The sequence below is a fragment of the Rhyacophila brunnea genome, unplaced genomic scaffold (genome assembly GCF_057557595.1).
Source record: "Rhyacophila brunnea isolate RB1 unplaced genomic scaffold, BYU_Rbru_1.0 scaffold_221, whole genome shotgun sequence".
Taxonomy (NCBI): Eukaryota; Metazoa; Arthropoda; class Insecta; order Trichoptera; family Rhyacophilidae; genus Rhyacophila; species Rhyacophila brunnea.
In genome coordinates, this window is record NW_028232884.1 from 100001 (window position 1) to 110000 (window position 10000).

The window sequence follows — 10000 nt, forward strand, 5'->3', positions numbered from 1 at the left end:
TAATATGATGGATGTAAAAAAAAAAGATTTTTTTTTTATTTATTTAAATTAGCTTAGGTTAGGTTAGGTAAGGTTTATTTTAATTTTTTTTTTTTTTTTTTTTTTAATTCTTCGTTATATATATAATGTTAATAATATGATGGATGTAAAAAAAAAGATTTTTTTTTTTTATTTAAACTAGCTTAGGTTAGGTTAGGTAAGGTTAGGTTAGGTTAGGTTAGGTTAGGTTAGGTTAGGTTAGGTTAGGTTAGGTTTGGTTAGGTTAGGTTAGGTTAGGTTAGGTTAGGTCAGGTTAGGTTTATGTAAGGTTAGGTTGGGTTTAGTTGGCGAACGAACGTCGTCGACGAGAGCGCCGTTTAAAGCGAGACATCGCCGTTTCGGCCGTCGACGACGCACGAGAGGGCCGCTTAGAGCGCGACACGTGGCCCGCCTGGCGAGCTAAATCGTCGTGCATCGTGCACTTCACGTCCGACTCTCGCCGGTTCGGCGGCGTGCGTATTATGACGATATTATGTTATCGACATGTCAACGGTATATGATATCTATCATAATAATATATGTTGGATGAAAAATAATGAAAAATTATTTTAACATCAAATTTTACCGCTAGAACTCGCCCTCGCGCTTTACTTACCTATTCCTATGTTGAACGTCGAAATGAAGACAATGAAATATTCTTTCAGGTGAGGCGTATCGGGCGCATTTAAAATGATCAGTGACACGCTCGTTGATCACGTTTATGCCCTATAACGATATGATATTGATATTTTTTTATGGTATTCATCATAATAATAAATGATGTATGAAAAAAAAAATTGGTTAGTTTAGGTTAGGTTAGGTCACGTTAGGTATGATTAGGTTAGGTTAGGTTAGTTTTTGTTTAGGATAGGTTAGGTTAGTTTTTGTTTAGGTTAGGTTTGTTTTTGTTTAGGTTAGTTTTTGCTTAGGTTAGGTTAGTTTTTGTTTAGGTTAGTTTAGGTTAGGTTAGGTTAGTTTAAGTTAGGTTAGGTTAGTTTTTGTTTAGGTTAGGTTAGGTTAGTTTTTGTTTAGGTAAGGTTAGGTAAGGTTAGATTAGGTAAGGTTAGGTTAGGTTTAGTTTAGGTTAGGTTGTGTTAGGTTAGGTAAGGTTATGTTAGGTTATGTTAGGTTAGGTTAGGTGAGGTGAGGTTAGGTCAGGTCAGCGAACGGACGTAGTCGACGAGAGCGCAGCTTTTAGCGAGACATGGGCCCTCCTGGCTAGCTAAATCTGCGTCCCTCCGGCATGTCAAGTAGACGATGCCGGCGGGACGCAGATTTAGCTAGCCAGGAGGGCCCATGGCTCGCTTAAAGCGGCGCTCTCGTCGACTACGTTCGATCGCTAACCTGACCCAACCTCACCTCACCTAACCTAACCTAACATAACCTAACATAACCTTACCTTACCTAACACAACCTAACCTAAACTAAACCTAACCTAACCTAACCTTACCTAATCTAACCTTACCTAACCTAACCTAAACAAAAACTAACCTAACCTAAACTAACCTAATCTAACCTAAACTAACCTAACCTAACCTAACCTAACCTAACCTAACCTAACCTAACCTAACCTAACATAATATTACCTAATTTTTTTTTTCATACATCATATCTTATCATGATGGAAAAAAAAATTAGAAATTTAAAAAAAAAAAATTAACCAAACAAATTACCAAAATATATATTCGCAATTCGCAATTCGAAATTTCAAATGAAAGATTAAACCTAAAGAGAATCGTCAATTTTGCCTTTTGTAGTGATATTTCGGTCACGCGGTCGGTAGTACGGCGCTTTATCAATACTATGCTACATTTTGTTTGGCACTCTTGACGGTTTGCGAACGAAGTACGAGACCGCGGCTTAAAGCGAGACATGCATCGACGACGCACGAGAGCGCGACACGTGGCCCGCCTGGCGAGCTAAATCGTCGTGCATCGTGCACTTCACGTCCGCCTCTCGCCGGTTCGGCGGCGTGCGTATTATGACGATAATATGTTATCGATATATGATATCTATCATAATATTGTATGATGGATGAAAAAAAAATGTTTTTTTTTTTTCAATTTAAATTAGATAGGGTTTAGGTTAGATAAGGTTAGGTGAGGTTTATTTAAATTTTTTTTATTTCTGCTTTTATTGAATTCCTTGGTTTTTCGTACGAGGGTTATTACTTCACTATTACATTGTTCATATTTCATTTACATTATTAACAGTACGGCGCTTTATCAATACTATGCTACATTTTGTTTGGCACTCTTGACGGTTTGCGAACGAAGTACGAGACCGCGGCTTAAAGCGAGACATGCATCGACGACGCACGAGAGCGCGACACGTGGCCCGCCTGGCGAGCTAAATCGTCGTGCATCGTGCACTTCACGTCCGCCTCTCGCCGGTTCGGCGGCGTGCGTATTATGACGATAATATGTTATCGATATATGATATCTATCATAATATTGTATGATGGATGAAAAAAAAATGTTTTTTTTTTTTCAATTTAAATTAGATAGGGTTTAGGTTAGATAAGGTTAGGTGAGGTTTATTTAAATTTTTTTTATTTCTGCTTTTATTGAATTCCTTGGTTTTTCGTACGAGGGTTATTACTTCACTATTACATTGTTCATATTTCATTTACATTATTAACAGTACGGCGCTTTATCAATACTATGCTACATTTTGTTTGGCACTCTTGACGGTTTGCGAACGAAGTACGAGACCGCGGCTTAAAGCGAGACATGCATCGACGACGCACGAGAGCGCGACACGTGGCCCGCCTGGCGAGCTAAATCGTCGTGCATCGTGCACTTCACGTCCGCCTCTCGCCGGTTCGGCGGCGTGCGTATTATGACGATAATATGTTATCGATATATGATATCTATCATAATATTGTATGATGGATGAAAAAAAAATGTTTTTTTTTTTTCAATTTAAATTAGATAGGGTTTAGGTTAGATAAGGTTAGGTGAGGTTTATTTAAATTTTTTTTATTTCTGCTTTTATTGAATTCCTTGGTTTTTCGTACGAGGGTTATTACTTCACTATTACATTGTTCATATTTCATTTACATTATTAACAGTACGGCGCTTTATCAATACTATGCTACATTTTGTTTGGCACTCTTGACGGTTTGCGAACGAAGTACGAGACCGCGGCTTAAAGCGAGACATGCATCGACGACGCACGAGAGCGCGACACGTGGCCCGCCTGGCGAGCTAAATCGTCGTGCATCGTGCACTTCACGTCCGACTCTCGCCGGTTCGGCGGCGTGCGTATTATGACGATAATATGGTTAGGTTAGGTCAGGTTAGGTTTATGTAAGGTTAGGTTGGGTTAAGTTGGCGAACGAACGTCGTCGACGAGAGCGCCGTTTAAAGCGAGACATCCTTCGACGACGAGGTCGCTGCTTCGGCCGTCGACGACGGACGAGAGCGCCGCTTAAAGCGTGACACGGGCCCGCCTGGCCAGCTAAATCTGAGTCCCGCCGGCATCGTGCACTTCACACGTCCCACTCTCGCCGGTTCGTGCGTATTTAAACGACATTATATTATCGTTATGTCAATGGTATATTATACCTATCATAATAATGTATGATGAATGAAAAGAAATGAAAAATTATTTCAACATCAAATTATACCGCTAGAACTAGACAATGAAATTATCTTACGATTACGTTCATGCCTTATGACGATATAATATTGATATTTCATAATAATATAATATGATGGATGTAAAAAAAAAGATTTTTTTTTTTTTATTTTAATTAGCTTAGGTTAGGTTAGGTAAGGTTAGGTAAGGTTTATTTTAATTTTTTTTTTTTTTTTTTTTTTTTTTTAATTCTTCGTTATATATATATAATGTTAATAATATGATGGATGTAAAAAAAAAGATTTTTTTTTTTTTTATTTAAATTAGCTTAGGTTAGGTTAGGTAAGGTTAGGTTAGGTTAGGTTAGTTTTTGTGTTTGGGTTAGGTTAGGTTAGTTTAGGTTAGGTTAGGTCTGCGAACGAACGTCGTCGACGAGAGCGCCGTTTAAAGCGAGACATCGCCGTTTCGGCCGTCGACGACGCACGAGAGGGCCGCTTAGAGCGCGACACGTGGCCCGCCTGGCGAGCTTAATCGTCGTGCATCGTGCACTTCACGTCCGACTCTCGCCGCGTTCGGCGGCGTGCGTATTATGACGATATTATGTTATCGACATGTCAACGGTATATGATATCTATCATAATAATATATGTTGGATGAAAAATTATTTTAACATCAAATTTTACCGCTAGAACTCGCCCTCGCGCTTTACTTACCTATTCCTATGTTGAACGTCGAAATGAAGACAATGAAATATTCTTTCAGGTGAGGCGTATCGGGCGCATTTAAAATGATCAGTGACACGCTCGTTGATCACGTTTATGCCCTATAACGATATGATATTGATATTTTTTTATGGTATTCATCATAATAATAAATGATGTATGAAAAAAAAAATTGGTTAGTTTAGGTTAGGTTAGGTCACGTTAGGTATGATTAGGTTAGGTTAGGTTAGTTTTTGTTTAGGATAGGTTAGGTTAGTTTTTGTTTAGGTTAGGTTTGTTTTTGTTTAGGTTAGTTTTTGCTTAGGTTAGGTTAGTTTTTGTTTAGGTTAGTTTAGGTTAGGTTAGGTTAGTTTAAGTTAGGTTAGGTTAGTTTTTGTTTAGGTTAGGTTAGGTTAGTTTTTGTTTAGGTAAGGTTAGGTAAGGTTAGATTAGGTAAGGTTAGGTTAGGTTTAGTTTAGGTTAGGTTGTGTTAGGTTAGGTAAGGTTATGTTAGGTTATGTTAGGTTAGGTTAGGTGAGGTGAGGTTAGGTCAGGTCAGCGAACGGACGTAGTCGACGAGAGCGCAGCTTTTAGCGAGACATGGGCCCTCCTGGCTAGCTAAATCTGCGTCCCTCCGGCATGTCAAGTAGACGATGCCGGCGGGACGCAGATTTAGCTAGCCAGGAGGGCCCATGGCTCGCTTAAAGCGGCGCTCTCGTCGACTACGTTCTTTCGCTAACCTGACCTAACCTCACCTCACCTAACCTAACCTAACATAACCTAACATAACCTTACCTTACCTAACACAACCTAACCTAAGCTAAACCTAACCTAACCTTACCTAATCTAACCTTACCTAACCTAACCTAAACAAAAACTAACCTAACCTCAACTAACCTAATCTAACCTAAACTAACCTAACCTAACCTAACCTAACCTAACCTAACCTAACATAATATAACCTAATTTTTTTTTTCATACATCATATCTTATCATGATGGAAAAAAAAATTAGAAATTTAAAAAAAAAAATTTAACCAAACAAATTACCAAAATATATATTCGCAATTCGCAATTTGAAATTTCAAATGAAAGATTAAACCTAAAGAGAATCGTCAATTTCGCCTTTTGTAGTGATATTTCGGTCACGCGGTCGGTAGTGCGGCGCTTTATCAATGCTATGCTACATTTTGTTTGGCACTCTTGACGGTTTGCGAACGAAGTACGAGACCGAGACGAGACCGTACGAGACGAAGTACGAGACCGCGTCCGCCTGGCAAGCTATATTTGCGTCGTATCGGCATTTCAGCCCACCCTCGACCGTTCGGTGGCGAGCGTAATATAACGTTCTCATAATGATATTTATTTCAATGGTTTTATATCATTCATAATGATGGATGAAAAAAAAAAAAAAAAAAAAAAAAATTGAAATTAAAAAAAAAAAATTATCCAAATTACCAAAATATATATTCGCAATTCGCAATTCGAAATTTCAAATGAAAGATTAAACCTAAAGAGAATCGTCACCTTCGCCTTTTGTAGTGTTATTTCGGTTACGCGGCCGGTAGTGCGCCGCGTTTACACTATAATGTGTGAGGGAAAATGTACGCAGGAGAGAACTGTACGATAAAATAATGGCGACGGATTATTGCGCTACCCAACATTGCCGTGTCCGTATTCGTTGTTGTTGTCGTCTGGGTCTCTCCCCTCATCCATCGTATAGCAGTGGGTTGTCGTCTTTGACAAGACTTCCTTCACGGCGTTCGCAAACTGCGGCGGCCATTCGGCCGCGTCGGCGGTACATTTGCGAGACGAGACACTCACCCGGCGTGCGATTATATTTCGTCGCCGCGGCCTATGCGATCGCATCACTCTGGAGTTCCGCGCTAGCAGAATCATCCTGTCGAGTGACGGCGGACGGCGTTTCAGCCTCCGTCGCTCCGTTTACCGCGCCGACGGCGTGCGTTTTCGGTGTGCACGTTTTACGATGGGAAATTGAGAAACGCGGAGCACGATCTCGTGCTCTGTGCGTATGTATGCATACAATCCGTTGTATCTCGTGCGTCGGCACGTTAAAAATCGAAAGAGAGAGCCAGCGTCGCCCGCCGGGTGACTCCGGTGCGCGTTCGCGTGTGACGTGTGGATCGCGGGTGTCGGCGCGCCCAGTGCGCGCGCGCCCGCGGCCTCGCAGAGCAGCTCCCTGGTTGATCCTGCCAGTAATCATATGCTTGTCTCAAAGACTAAGCCATGCAAGTCTCAGTATGAGCCTAATTAAGGTGAAACCGCGAATGGCTCAATATATCAGTTTTGGTTCCTTAGATCGTACACAGTTACTTGGATAACTGTGGCAATTCTAGAGCTAATACATGCAAACGTAATTCTGAACGGGAACGTGAGGAATGCTTTTATTAGATCAAAAACCAATCGGCGGTCGGCGCTCGCGTCGTCCGTCGCTCTTCGAGATGACTCTAGATAACTTTGAGCTGATCGCACGGTCTAGCACCGGCGACGCATCTTTCAAATGTCTGCCTTATCAACTGTCGATGGTAGTTTATGCGACTACCATGGTTGTCACGGGTAACGGGGAATCAGGGTTCGATTCCGGAGAGGGAGCCTGAGAAACGGCTACCACATCCACGGAAGGCAGCAGGCGCGCAAATTACCCACTCCCGGCACGGGGAGGTAGTGACGAAAAATAACGATACGGGACTCGTCCGAGGCCTCGTGATCGGAATGATTACACTTTAAATCCTTTAACGAGGATCCATTGGAGGGCAAGTCTGGTGCCAGCAGCCGCGGTAATTCCAGCTCCAATAGCATATACTAAAGTTGTTGCGGTTAAAAAGCTCGTAGTTGAAATTGTGTCCTGCGGTGTCGGTCTACCGACTGCGGTACGACAGGCACGTCTGCGGGGCTTCTCGCCGGTGCGTCCTTCGCCATCCGGCGTCGGTCGGCCGCAAGGTCGGCCGTTCGCCGAGGCGGGCCGTCGCGGCTGTTTACTTTGAACAAATTAGAGTGCTCAAAGCGGGCTAAGTTTTGCCTGAATATTGTACGCATGGAATAATAGAATAGGACCTCGGTTCTGTTTTGTTGGCTTTCTGATACCAGAGGTAATGATTAATAGGGACAACTGGGGGCATTCGTATTGCGACGTTAGAGGTGAAATTCTTGGATCGTCGCAAGACGGACTAAAGCGAAAGCATTTGCCAAAGGTGTTTTCATTAATCAAGAACGAAAGTTAGAGGTTCGAAGGCGATTAGATACCGCTGTAGTTCTAACCATAAATGATGCCAGCCAGCGATCCGCCGAAGTTTCATTATTTTAACCCGGTGGGCAGCTCCCGGGAAACCAAAGCTTTCGGGCTCCGGGGGGAGTATGGTTGCAAAGCTGAAACTTAAAGGAATTGACGGAAGGGCACCACCAGGAGTGGAGCCTGCGGCTTAATTCGACTCAACACGGGAAAACTCACCAGGCCCGGACACTGGAAGGATTGACGGATTAACAGCTCTTTCTCGATTCGGTGGGTGGTGGTGCATGGCCGCTCTTAGTTGGTGGAGCGATTTGTCAGGTTAATTCCGGTAACGAACGTAACTCTAGCCTATTAAATAGACGTACAACCGGTATCACGAGGGTCCGCGCGCGTCCGTGTCCTTTGGCGTTCTGCGTCGGAGGCGCGGGCGCGTCGCGGTCTTCACTACCGGCGTACAATGAAAATCTTCTTAGAGGGACCGGCGGTATATATAGCCGCACGAGATTGAGCAATAGCAGGTCTGTGATGCCCTTAGATGTCCTGGGCCGCACGCGCGCTACACTGAAGGGATCAGCGTGTCCTCCTTGGCTTAACGGCCCGGGTAACCCGATGAAACCCCTTCGTGATAGGGATTGGGGTTTGCAATTCTCCCCCATGAACGAGGAATTCCTAGTAAAAGCGAGTCACCAGCTCGCGTTGATTGCGTCCCTGCCCTTTGTACACACCGCCCGTCGCTACTACCGATGGATGATTTGGTGAGGTCTTCGGACTGGCGCGCGGAAGCTCCTCGTGGGCCTCTGACGCGCCGGAAAGTTTGACCGAATTTGATCATTTAGAGGAAGTAAAAGTCGTAACAAGGTTTCCGTAGGTGAACCTGCGGAAGGATCATTTCCTGTGCGAAACGAACATGTGCGCGTGTACGCGTAACGTGTAATTTTTTTTTTTTATATAAATTTATTTTGCACATCTCGCATGTGCATTATGAAATATATAATATGCCGAAAACGAAACAATATAACAACAACAATATGTAATCACTAGATTACCCTGAACGGCGGATCACTCGGCTCGTGGGTCGATGAAGAACGCAGCTAAATGCGCGTCAGAGTGTGAACTGCAGGACACATGAGCATCGACATTTCGAACGCACATTGCGGTCCGAGCAAGACGTAGTTTGTCGACGGACCACTCCTGTTTGAGGGTCGCGTACACCAGAAACACCAGACTGCGAACGGTCATATAACACACACACACACTTGTGTGTGTGTGTGTGTGGCTGTTCGCGAGCAGTTGCCGGCGTCGCCAGGTCGGCGGGGGGGGGGGATAGGTCGCGTGCACACGCACGCCTCCGCCACCCACCCGTCCTTCCGGGCGTCCGGTCAAATATTTATCGACGCCTGTTGTCGGGCGCGCCCTGTGCGAATGTAGCGCCTCAGTGCGCTCGCATCGGGCGCTCGCTTCGCGCGCACGCACTGGAACGTGGCGTGAGCGCGGTGACTTGCAAAAGCCGCTGCGCACACACGCACACAACCCGTAAAAGGCGTCGCCGCGCGTGAGTCTGAGCGCTCGCATGCGTCATTTTGCACGCAAACTGTTTGTCGACCTCAAATCAGGAGAGATCACCCGCCGAACTTAAGCATATCAGTAAGCGGAGGAAAAGAAACTAACGAGGATTCCCCGAGTAGCGGCGAGCGAAACGGGAAGAGCCCAGCGCTGAATCCTGCGGCCCCGGCGGGCCGCCGGGAAATGTAGCGTTCGGGAGGAGAATTATACATACACGCGCGGTCATTAGTCACGGCTGCCAGTCCAAGTTCATCTTGAACGGGGCCGTTTACCCGTAGAGGGTGCCAGGCCCGTGGTGACGGTAGCCGGCCGCGACGGTCTCTCTCCCCAGAGTCGGGTTGCTTGAGAGTGCAGCCCTAAGCGGGTGGTAGACTCCATCTAAGGCTAAATACTACCACGAGACCGATAGCGAACAAGTACCGTGAGGGAAAGTTGAAAAGAACTTTGAAGAGAGAGTTCAAGAGTACGTGAAACCGTTCAGGGGTAAACCTGTGGAACTCAAACGAGCGAACGGGGAGATTCATCGCTCTTCCGCCGGGGTCCGCGTCTCGCCGCTCACCCTCTGCCGACGCGCCTTCGCGGGTGCGCCGGCAGGGGGGGGCGCGGGTTCGCCGACGGGCCCCCGGAGTGCGTGCACTTCTCCCTCAGTATAACACCGCGACCCGTCGCGCTGCGGTCGAATGCGCCGTGCGGTTGTCCCGTCCCTCGACGAGGGGCGGAGCCGCGGCGTCCACGGCCGCCGCACGCGACGGTAGAGAACGAGGTTCGCGTCCGCCCGGCTTCGGCCGGTCGTCCGTCGCGCCGCAGCGGCGACCTTCGTGCGGCCCCCGGCGCCTCGTGCGCCGCGGGTGTCGCGCGTCGGCCGTCGTGGTTAGCGGCGCGCTCTC

The 10000-nt window shown here is 45.7% G+C and overlaps 3 non-coding genes across 3 annotated transcripts in view; all 3 read left to right on the plus strand.

Annotated features, from left to right (window-relative positions):
* Positions 1–6497: 6497 nt before the first annotated feature.
* On the plus strand, positions 6498–8441 carry LOC147069906 (small subunit ribosomal RNA). The gene has a single exon (XR_015071113.1). It is a non-coding gene; the product is annotated as a small subunit ribosomal RNA (ribosomal RNA).
* Positions 8442–8593: 152 nt separating this feature from the next.
* On the plus strand, positions 8594–8755 carry LOC147069907 (5.8S ribosomal RNA). Its single transcript, XR_015071105.1, has one exon. It is a non-coding gene; the product is annotated as a 5.8S ribosomal RNA (ribosomal RNA).
* A 394-nt stretch (positions 8756–9149) lies between these two features.
* LOC147069908 (large subunit ribosomal RNA) overlaps positions 9150–10000 on the plus strand; it is a 4110-nt gene continuing 3259 nt past the window's right edge. The window contains exon 1 of the ribosomal RNA XR_015071121.1: positions 9150–10000. This exon is cut by the window's right edge and continues 3259 nt beyond it. This is a non-coding gene — a ribosomal RNA (large subunit ribosomal RNA).